A 10,789-nucleotide genomic window follows, 5' to 3' on the forward strand; every position below is an offset into this window, starting at 1 on the left:
AATGCACTGTGCCCAGGTCTCCAGTTTCCTGTGCATTATGGCTGGGGGATCCTGAAGGTGACATTGGGGGTGTAACAGGGTTCATCTGACGTGTCACCTAATGTGAGAACTCCAACTTGAGGTGTGATATATTTGAAGGTTCCAGTCCTCTTACTGGCTGTCATCTTGGACAAGCTACATGATGTCTCTGAGCTTAGTTAACATGTCTATAAAATGGGGATATAACATCTACCTCATATGCAACGTATCTGGCCCCTCACAGGTACCCAACATTTCCTTCCATTCCTTATATTTCCTCAAAGAACCCAACCATCCCTAAAAAGTGCATATTCATATTTCTATTCCCCCGCCCCACCATAAAGGTCTTTCAAGGTAAGGTGAACTGAAGATTTATCCAATTATTCAATGAGTCTACACTGGGTGCCTAGTATATACAAGATGCTGTGCTGGATTCAGAGATACTTGGATGAAAAAAAGACACTGTTCTTGCCTTCAGGGAGCTTCCAATATAATGGGGAAAAGCACCTGCTAAAGAGATAATTACTCTAAGTGTGATGTGTGCTGTGAAGGAGCAGGTGTTCCAAGGGCTCTGGGAGCTCAGCAGGAAGAGCCTCTAAATGGCCAGGGGAAGTGAAGTTGGGCTTTGCAGAGGGACTAACAGCCGAGCTGAGGTTTGAAGGACTAAGAGTTGCCTGAACGAGCAAGGTATGATAGAGGGGAGAGTAAAAAAGGAGAGATCATATGTGAAAAGGCACAGAGTCATGAAAGAATGTGACATCTTGGTACATTTGTAACAATTTCAATATAAACACAGTGTAAAAGGAGGCATGGAGGCCGGGCGCAGTGGCTCACGCCTGTAATCCCAGCACTTTGGGAGGCCGAGGCAGGTGGATCACCTGAGGTCAGAAGTTTGAGACCAGCCTGGCCAACATGGTGAAACCCTGTCTATACTAAAAATACAAAAATTAGCCGGGTGTGGTGGCGGGCGCCTGTAGTCCCAGCTACTTGGGAGGCTGAGGCAGGAGAATGGCGTGAACCCGGGAGGCGGAGCTTGCAGTGAGCTGAGATCATGCCACAGCACTCCAGCCTGGGTGACAGAGCAAGACTCCATCTCAAAAAAAAAAAAAAAAAAAAAAAAAAAGAAAGAAAGAAAAAGGAGGCATGGAGTATTGGGAAATTGGGAAATTGGGGGAAAGGTGAACAGAGTTGGATTACACATGAGCTTATGTGACATGTGAAGGGATTTAGATTGTAACCTTGAGCCTATGAGGACACGCTGGAAATTTTGAGCAGGGAACTAACATGATTAGACCTGTGTTTCAGATGATCACTGTGGTAGCCGTGTGGTGAATGAATTCAAAGTCATGTTCAATGAATGAACATGACTATATGCAGGGAGACCAATTCGAAAATTTCTGAAATATTTTAGATGAAAGATGGTAACAGGTTGAACTAAAGCGGGGTCATTTGAGGCTGGAATAAAAGGATTATCCAAGATCTTCAGAGAGAAGAAGTCATGGGAATAAATGATTGATTGTATTTGGGGTTGGAGGAGCAGAGAGGGAGGAGTGAAGTGTGAGCCGTGGTCTAAGAGTCGAGTGCCTCCGGGAGGCTGCAAAATACTAGAAAGGAGAAGGACTGGAAGAAGGGATGAAGGGTTCAGCTTGGTTGGACTTGGAGTTCATTAAGAGATGTGTGGCTCTGGGGTAGAGATCAGGCCTGGTAGTAGAGAAATGGGAGAATGAGTTGTTTGCATAGAGGTGATAGTCAAAGAGATCTTAAAAAGAGATAATCCAGGGAGAGCACATGGAGGAACAAAGGAGGACCCAGGATGAGAAATAGCAACATTTAAGAAGAGGATGGAGGAAGAGGAACCGACAAAGGAGACCAAGAACTGTTGCTCAGAGAGTTTTGGCTGAGAAACCTGAGTGCCTGATTCCTGGATTAACGTTGGTTGCCGTGGATTCCTGAAGGCTAGAAGATGTACAGTAGATGTCACCGGCGAGTGTGCTGCCTTTGTCGTGAGCGGAACTTCTAGCCTGGTGAGCTCTGCTGGGTAGCGTGTGAATGCTAAGGGTCTCACAACTAATTTGAAATGTTGACTAAAGACAGACAGAAGGCAGTTTCTTCTCAATCTCTTTCCTCCAAGCTTCTACTCCTCCCCTTGGGGTTTTACCTTTCCAATTGCCAAAGGAGGAGATGCATACATGTATTTAAATAAATGAAAGATTGAAGGCTTCTTTCCTAAAGGCTTGAGCAGAGCTAATGTAGCCTCTTCTCCCTCTACCCTCCTTCCAGCCCCATCACAGTGGGCTAGACTTCTAAGGAGATAGGGAAGGAATAAAAGAGATCTTAGTGGCTGAGAAGAGGGCACGGTGAGATTCACCCACTGCCGCTTCCATGTAAAGTTCACTTATTCCTCCTACTGAAAAGCTCCAGCTGAGAGTATCAGGACCCCAGTGTATACCTCTAAAAGGAAGAAGTCCATTTTTCTATTGACTCATATCGCCTCCATTCCCTGGAGGTGGAGCTAAGAAGTCTTAAGCTCTCTTTAGAGCTCAGAATGTGTCCTTAATTATAAGGAATGGGGAAAGGAAAACAGGAGGGTAGGGTGTTAGGGAAGCCAGAGGAAGCAAGATTTCCAGAAAGAGGACATAAGAAACCGTGTCCAATGCTGCAGACAGGAGGCAGAGCTAAAGGACCAAATAATTTTTTATTTATGATTTTGCAACGAGCTGTTCTAATGGAGTAGGATTGGAGGCCAGATTGTGTAGGTTAAGGACAGAATGAGGAAAGAGAAAATTAAAATACAGAGTACGGACACACTTTTGAAGTCTGGAATAGACAATGATAGGAAGGGACATAGAGTGACGTTCCAAGATAATTAGTTGAAAAACTCAAAAGAAAAATGCTGTAATCATCAGATCACCAAAAGAAATTTTTTGGAGAAGCATTGCTTCATTTATTTACTTCCATTTTTCTAATCATTGGGTCAGTTTCAGGAGGGTTTATAGGATAATGCATGACTGCCTTTTCAATCAAGGAAATGGAAAGCTAGGAACTACATTTTGAATTTAAAAATGATTTCCTCCTTAAATGTCCATGTAACTTTTTTTTTTTTTGAGACAAGTTTTTACTGTTGCTCAGGATGGTGCTATCATGGCTCACTGCAGCTTCCACCTCCCTCCCCAGACTCAGATGGTCCTCCCACCTCAGCCTCCTGAGCAGCTGGGATCACAGGTGTGCGCCACCACACCCAGCTAATTTTTGTATTTTTAGTAGAGATGGGGTTTCGCCAGTTGGCCAGGTTGGTCTAGAACTCCTGGGCTCAAGTGGTCCACCTGCCTTGACCTCCCAAAGTGCTGGGATTACAGGAATGAGCCACCACGCCTGGCCCATGTACCTTATAGCCTGACAGGTTTGGCAAAATCAGAGGATTCGACTTAGAAAATAAAAACCAGTTGGTGTATGCTGCTGTTTGTTGTCTTTGTTCTGTGATACAACTTCAACATATATATTCACTTAATATGTATTTGGGCTGGGCACAGTGGCTCACACCTATAATCCCACTTATATAATTCTTATACAATTACTTATACAATTCTATAAGTAAGTAACATTAAAGTGTGATTAATGTTATAATAGGGGTAGAATTCAGCCCCATGAGAAGGTGTGGCAATGGGTCCTATCCAGACAGGGGAATTGGTGAAGAATCAGTAAGAAATGATGACGTCTAAGCTGACATCTGACAGATGAACAACCTTGGAAAATATAGAAAAGTAGAAGGGTAAAAAAATCCATAATCTTTCTGAACATAAATGATTATTTGATAACATCTTCGTTTATTTTCTTCTGATCTTTCTTTCTTAATTTTTTTGTGAAAATAATACTCATAAATACTTTAAGAAAAAAGAGTAAAAAGAACAAAGTAAAAAAAAAAGAGCTCACTTGGCCAGGCACAGTGGCTCACGCCTGTAATCCCAGCACTTTGGGAGGTCGAGGTGGGTGGATCACGAGGTCAGGAGACGGAGACCATCCTGGCTAACACGGTGAAACCCCGTCTCTACCAAAAATACAAAAAATTAGCTGGGTGTGGTGGCAGGTGCCTGTAGTCCCAGCTACCCAGGAGGCTGAGGCAGGAGAATCCCTTGAACCTGGGAGCTGGGAGGTGGAGGTCGCAGTGAGCCGAGATCACACCACTGCACTTCAGCCTGGACGACAGAGCGAGACTCCATCTCAAAAAAAAAAAAAAAAAAAAGCTTACTGCTTTGTTAGTCTGTTTTGTGCTCCTATAACAGAATACCTGAGACTGGTTAATTTATAAAGAACAAGTATTTATTTCTTATAATTCTGGAGTCTGGTAAGTCCAAGGTTGAGGAGCTTGCATCTGATGAGGGCTTTCTTGCTGTGTTATTCCACGGTAGAAGGCAGAAAGGTAAGAGAGCATGGGGGCAGGGGGAGGGAGAGAGAAAAAGAGACAGAAAGAGGGAAAGACAGAGAGAGAAGGAGGAAGGGAGGGAGGAAGAGGAAGGGAAGACAGGAAGGATGCAGGGAGGGAGAGATTGAACTCACACCTTTTTTTATAATTGGCATTAACCCATTTATGAGAATGGAGTCCTGCTAGTACTGTTGCATTGGGGATTAAGTTTCCAACACATGCTTTCTGGAGAGCACATTCAAACCATAGCCCCACCCATAAATATTCACTCTTGAATGAACATTATTTCATATATCTATATCTATATATATGGATAGAATAATAGGTAAAAATGTTAACAGACATACTCTTATAAAAATGGGATCATGCTATTTGTGCTATTTTTTAAAAAACAACTGTTTAATTAAATGTTACTTGGATTTAACAGAAGAAAAAGAAATGGAGAGCAAACTGAAAGAACTGGTGAACTTTAATTAAATTTGTCTTTTTTATTAAATGTGTCCTTTGCACAAGAGGTATTTTTTAATAAAATCCTTCTACATTTAAGAAAACAGATAGGAAAATATTATGAAAACCATTAAGAGATAAGAATAGCTGGCTATATACTTTTGGATACTTATTTAAATTAGACAGTTTGGATTGGGTAAGTGCCATGAAAAATAAGGTAATAAGCATTTCTCACATGTCTTCTTTCCTCACAACTCCCTAATTTTGTTAATTATATTGTTAATTTCACACTGTCAAAAGTTATCAGAAAATTGTCAAAGTTTATGTTGTTGAAATTTGTTCTGTAATCATAATTTCCACAATTGTTTAGTCTTCCTTCAGTACCTAATAGTTTCAGGACTTACCACCAGTACTTTTTTGACTGTTTCTCCTTTCTTGAATTTTTATTTGGATTTATATTTTAATATATAAAATCTTATAATCAAGTAGATTTTTTTTCCTCCCAAGTATGATTCCTGGGTGCTATCTTTCTAAGTTCTTTTTAGAGAGAGAACTTAAAAATTATTTTTTCTTTTTGCCTTTGTGTTAAATGACTTCATGATGGTTATAATTTTGGGTGCCATTTTCTTTTCCTCAAAACTTTGTAAATATCACTACATTGTTTTCTGACATTAAATATTGCTTTTGGAAGTCTGAAGTTGGCTTGGTTTTGTTCTTTGTACATTAGTTACTTTTGTGCCTAGTTTTTGTTTGTTTGTTTGTTTTTTAGGAAGGCCTTACTAAGTGCCAGGCGCTGTTCTTTTTTTTAAATACTTGAATTATAGTAATTAATTTAACATTTTATATCATCTTCAAGATGCCTGAGGAATTCTTGAAGTTCAGTACTTTAACTAGATATAGCTTGGTGTTGAAGCTTCCATGTTAGTTTTTCATGAAACCAGTATGTGCAGATTTGATTCTTTCTGCATTTCCTGGAAAATTCTTGTATTATATACCTTTAATGTTTCTAGTCCATTTCTTGGCTTCTCTACCTCAGGGACATGAAATAATTTATGTTGTGTCATCTCTCACCATCCTTTAGATTTATTGTTTTTTTCTCTAATTGCTTTTAGTTCTTGTCTTTGTTTTCTGCATCCACTGGCACTAGCTAAAGCCTTTCCACTGGCAAATACATCCATATGAAGCATATCTGTTGACTGCTTCTTATTTATTTATTGCTTTGCCTCCTTATTTCTTTCCTTAGCTCTACAGTTTTCCTCTCCTGCTCTCTCCCCCTCCCTCTGTGGTTCTCTCTCTGCCTGTCTCTTTGTCTTTCTCTCTTTTGTTCTTATTCTGTTGTTTTGTCATCTTGTTCTTTGAGTTTTCTTTTTAATCAAATTCATGTTCCTTTAAAGATTTATTTTCTATTGTAAAACACTTGTGAAGAATTTTCGTCTTTTCCTCGGGTTATGTTTTCTTCCAGAAGGGGTTCTTTGTTTTTTACATGCTGTGATTCCTTCTTTGCTTTTACTTTGCTTTTTCTCTTCCTCTCTCACTCCCTCCATCCCTTCTTTTTCTTCCTTCCTTCCTTCCTTCCCTTCTTTCCCTTCCTTCCTTCTTTCTTTCCTCTGTAGTATTTTTGCATAATTTCCATGCTATTTCTTTGTATCTTATTCATGCCTGGGCAGCTCCATGCCCACCTTCTGTTTGCTCTGGGTTTAGAGATGAGGCTGAAGAAAGCTCTGCAGAATCTATTTCTATTGGATTATTTAACTCTCCTTTCCCTTCTGAGATTTGGTAAAGTTTCTAGTGTCATGGGTTGGTCTATCTTCCGGATTTCGAGGCATAAAACCTTTTTTAAAAAACTGGAGTGACACTATTGTGGCGGATTAGATATGGTTCAGGTCACATGCATTGGCTCACACCTGTAATCTCAGCACTTTGGGAGGCCGAGGTGGGTGGATCACCTGATGTCAGGAATTTGAGACCAGTCTGGCCAACATGGTGAAAGTCCATTTCTATCAAAAATAGAAAAATTACCCAGGCGTGGTGGCAGATGCCTGTATTCCCAGCTACTCTGGATGCTGAGCAAGGCAGGAGAATCACTTGAACCCAGGAGGCGGAGGTTGCAGTAAGCTAAGATCACATCACTGCATTCCAGCCTCAGAAACAGAATGAGACTCTACCTCAAAAATAAATAAGTAAAAATAAATAAAATATATATTTATATGTATTTCAAATTCTTCACTGTTCTTCCTGTTAAGAGACAAAGGCTATCTCTGCTCCCTCAAATCTGGATTGGCCTATGACTAGTTTTGGTCAGGAGATTATGGCTTAAGTGGCATCGCCTAACTCCCAAAGCTTAGCCTCAAGAGAGATGAGGCTTCTGCCTTCTTACACTTGGGATGCTCCCTCTTGGAAGCCAGCTATCACATAAGCAGTCTAAATGGTCTGAGACCACCATGCCATGAGGAAATCCAAGCTAGCCACAGTACCAGACATGTGATGCCTCCTTGGACCTTTCAGCTACCAGGTAAATGCAAGTAAGTAACTGATCTCATCTGATGACACATGGAGCAGAAGAGCTACCCATTTGAACACCATTTTGTCTCTTCACTCTGCTTCACAGAAGCCTTCTTTGGGATCCAATCCTCTGTCCAAAAAGTGATGCTCAGGTTGCCCTGTCCCTGGAGGCTTGAGAGCTGCTTCAGGGCTGGAGCACTCATTGGCTCATGGTAGTGTCAATCTCCACTGCCTGGGGACTCTGTGGACAACCTTCCACCTCCATCTCCAGTGAAATGGGAGCTGAAGGGCTTTCTTTTCGAGGGTCCATGTGGTCTGAGAGGAGACAGGATGCTGTGAAGGGCCTGCCTTTATCAACAGATGGGGACACCGGGTCCTAAGAACCAAACAGAGAACACCTGAAAATATATGGGGACAGCCAAGAAGCTGCGGGGAAAGAGGGGCAGCAGAGTCCAGGGGTCTTGGCAGGTGCAGAAACCTCAGGGCTAGCAGACTGAGGAAAAGAGTAGAGCCCTTTCTTCACTGCCTCCCCTGAGATTCGTGGAACCAGAAACTTTCCTTTTGGAAAAGTCACTTTCTTTCTGCCATTTTTATTTTCTACCATTACTTCCTTGTTGTTTCACCTGAAGACTTAGAGAAGTTTCTTTGGGAAATGCCAGAGGCCTAGGAGAAAAAAGCGGTTTCAAGGGCTGGGCCCAGGGTCTTTGTGCTGTGTGCAGCCTAGGGACTTGGTGCCCTGCATCCCAGCCATAGCTGAAAGGGTCCAACATAGAGCTTGGGCCATGGATTTGGAGGATGCAAGCCTCAAGCTTTGGCAGCTTCCACATGGTGTTAAGCCTGCAAGTATACAGAAGTCAAGAATTGAGGTTTGGGAACCTCTGCCTAGATTTCAGACGATGTATGGAAACACCTGGATGTCCAGGCAGGAGTTTGCTGCAGGGGGTGGCTCTCATGGAGAACCTCTGCGAGGGCGGTGTGGAGGGAAAATGTGGGGTCCCCAAGCAGAGTCCCCACTGGGGTGCTGCCTAGTGGAGCTGTGAGAAGAGGGCTACTATTTCAGATCCCAGAGTGGTACATCCACTGACAGCTTGCACCGTGTGCCTGGAAAAGCTGCAGAAACACATCACCAGCTCATGAAAGCAGCCAGGAAAGGTGCTGTACCCTGCAAAGCCACAGGGGCAGAGCTGCCCAAGGCCATGGGCATGCATCAGTGTGATCTGGATGTGAGACTATGGAGTCAAAGGAGATCACTTTGGAGTTTCAAGATTTCACTGCCCTACTGGATTTCAGACTTGCATGGGGTCTGTAGCCCCTTTGTTTTGGCCAATTTCTCCCATTTGGAACAACTGTATTTACCTAATGCCTGTACCCCCATTGTATCTGGGAAGTGACTAACTTGCTTTTGATTTTACAGGCTCATGGGCAGAGGGTACTCACCTTGTCTCAGATGAGACTTTGGACTGTGAACTTTTGAGTTAATGCCGAAATGAGTTAAGACTTTGGGGGACTGTTGGGAAGGGGTGATGATTTTGAAATGTGAAGATACGAGATTTGGGATGGGCCAGGAACAGAATGATATGGTTTGGCTCTGTGTACCCACCCAAATCTCATCTTGTAGCTCCCATAATTCCCACATGTTGTGGGAGGGACCCAGTGGGAGATGATTGAATCATGGGGGCAGGTCTTTCCTGTGCTATTCTTGTGATAGTGAATAAGTCTCATGAGATCTGATGATTTTTTTAAAAAGGGAATTCTCTCTGCACAAGCTCTCTCTTTTTGCCTGCTGCCATCCATGTAAGATGTGACTTGCTTCTCCTTGCCTTCCACCATGATTGTGAGCCTTCCTCAGCCACATGGAACTGTAAGTCCGTTAAATCCTTTTTCCTGTATCCCAGTCTCGGGTATGTCTTTATCAGTAGCATGAAAACGGACTAATACAGGGGGTGTAAGTCCCAGTTCATTAACAGCTTTCTTTCAAGTGTGAAGGTTCTTGGAGCTCCTTGCTCATACCTCTGGATTAGTCACAATTCAAGGACAATAGGAAACGTCCCACCCAGCATGTACAGTATTTTAAATGAGACCATCCCAAACACTCCTCTACATTTGGTAGATGGCAGGAGATGGGCTGTAGGATGACATTGTTCCCATGGAGACACCCAGATGCTGGGACTTTGGGACTCAAAAAGGTGGCAGCAGAATTGTTCCAGCTCTTGAGGCTCTAGTGTGATGGTCTTAGATGGAATGTGGAACAGGACAAGACCAGGAGCCCCAAGGCCTAAGAGCTAATGAGCTCTGGTAGAACCGAAAGCCTGAGCTCTATAAGCTTGACTTTAAGGCATGTTCTAGGTTCATTTCCTGGTAGTTCTTCATTAGTATTTAGAAAATTTATGTTTAGTGTCAGCTTATTTCAAAATACTAAAAGAATTTAAAGCTGGTGAGGGATTTTGGTTTTTTTTTTTTTTTTTTGAGACGGAGTCTCGCTCTGTCGCCCAGGCTGGAGTGTGGTGGCGCGATCTCCACTCACTGCAAGCTTCGCCTCCCGGGTTCACGCCATTCTCCTGCCTCAGCCTCCCGAGTAGCTGGGACTACAGGCGCCCGCCACCACACCCGGCTAATTTTTGTATTTTTAGTAGAGACAGGTTTTCACCGTGTTAGTCAGGATGGTCTCGATCTCCTGACCTCATGATCCGCCCATCTCGGCCTCCCAAAGTTCTGGGATTACAGGCGTGAGCCACCACACCCAGCCAGGATTTTGGTTTTTAATAAGAGCATTTTGAATAGACCAATAGGTACACAATATTTTAGCTATGTACAATATAATATGTTGCTGTAGAGATGTCCTGTATTTCTGGCGATAACACTCGAAACACAAAAATCAAGATTCATTGAACTGTATGGACACACGTGTTGGGACAGTGGAACAGAGTATTTAAGATTGGGACCGTCCTGGAAGATCTAGAACATGTGCTCATTGTTCCTGTGGAGTGCAGCCACCTCCCTTGACCCAGTTGCTCTGCTTGGTTCTAGGCTGCCAGTACAAGGGATTTGGGAGCCAGAACAAAAACTGAATGTTTAAGGTCTAATGGGAGCTTAGTCCCATTCTCAGATGGAGAAACTGAGGCACAAAGAGAAGTGTGTTGTCCATAGTCATGTGGTTAATAAGATATTTAGATTTAATTTAGGGAAGTACACATTGACTATGCATGTCTATAAAAAATGGCTAGAAAGTGAAGGTAAACTGGCCGGGTGCGGTGCCTCACGTCTGTAATCCCAGCATTTTGGGAGGCCAAGGCAGGCAGATCACGAGGTCAGGAGATCGAGACCATCCTGGCTAGCATGGTGAAACCCTGTCTCTACTAAAACTACAAAAAATTAGCCGGGCGTGGTGGTGGGCACCTGTAG

This window comes from Macaca fascicularis, chromosome 11, assembly GCF_037993035.2.
Source record: "Macaca fascicularis isolate 582-1 chromosome 11, T2T-MFA8v1.1".
Classification (NCBI taxonomy): domain Eukaryota; kingdom Metazoa; phylum Chordata; class Mammalia; order Primates; family Cercopithecidae; genus Macaca; species Macaca fascicularis.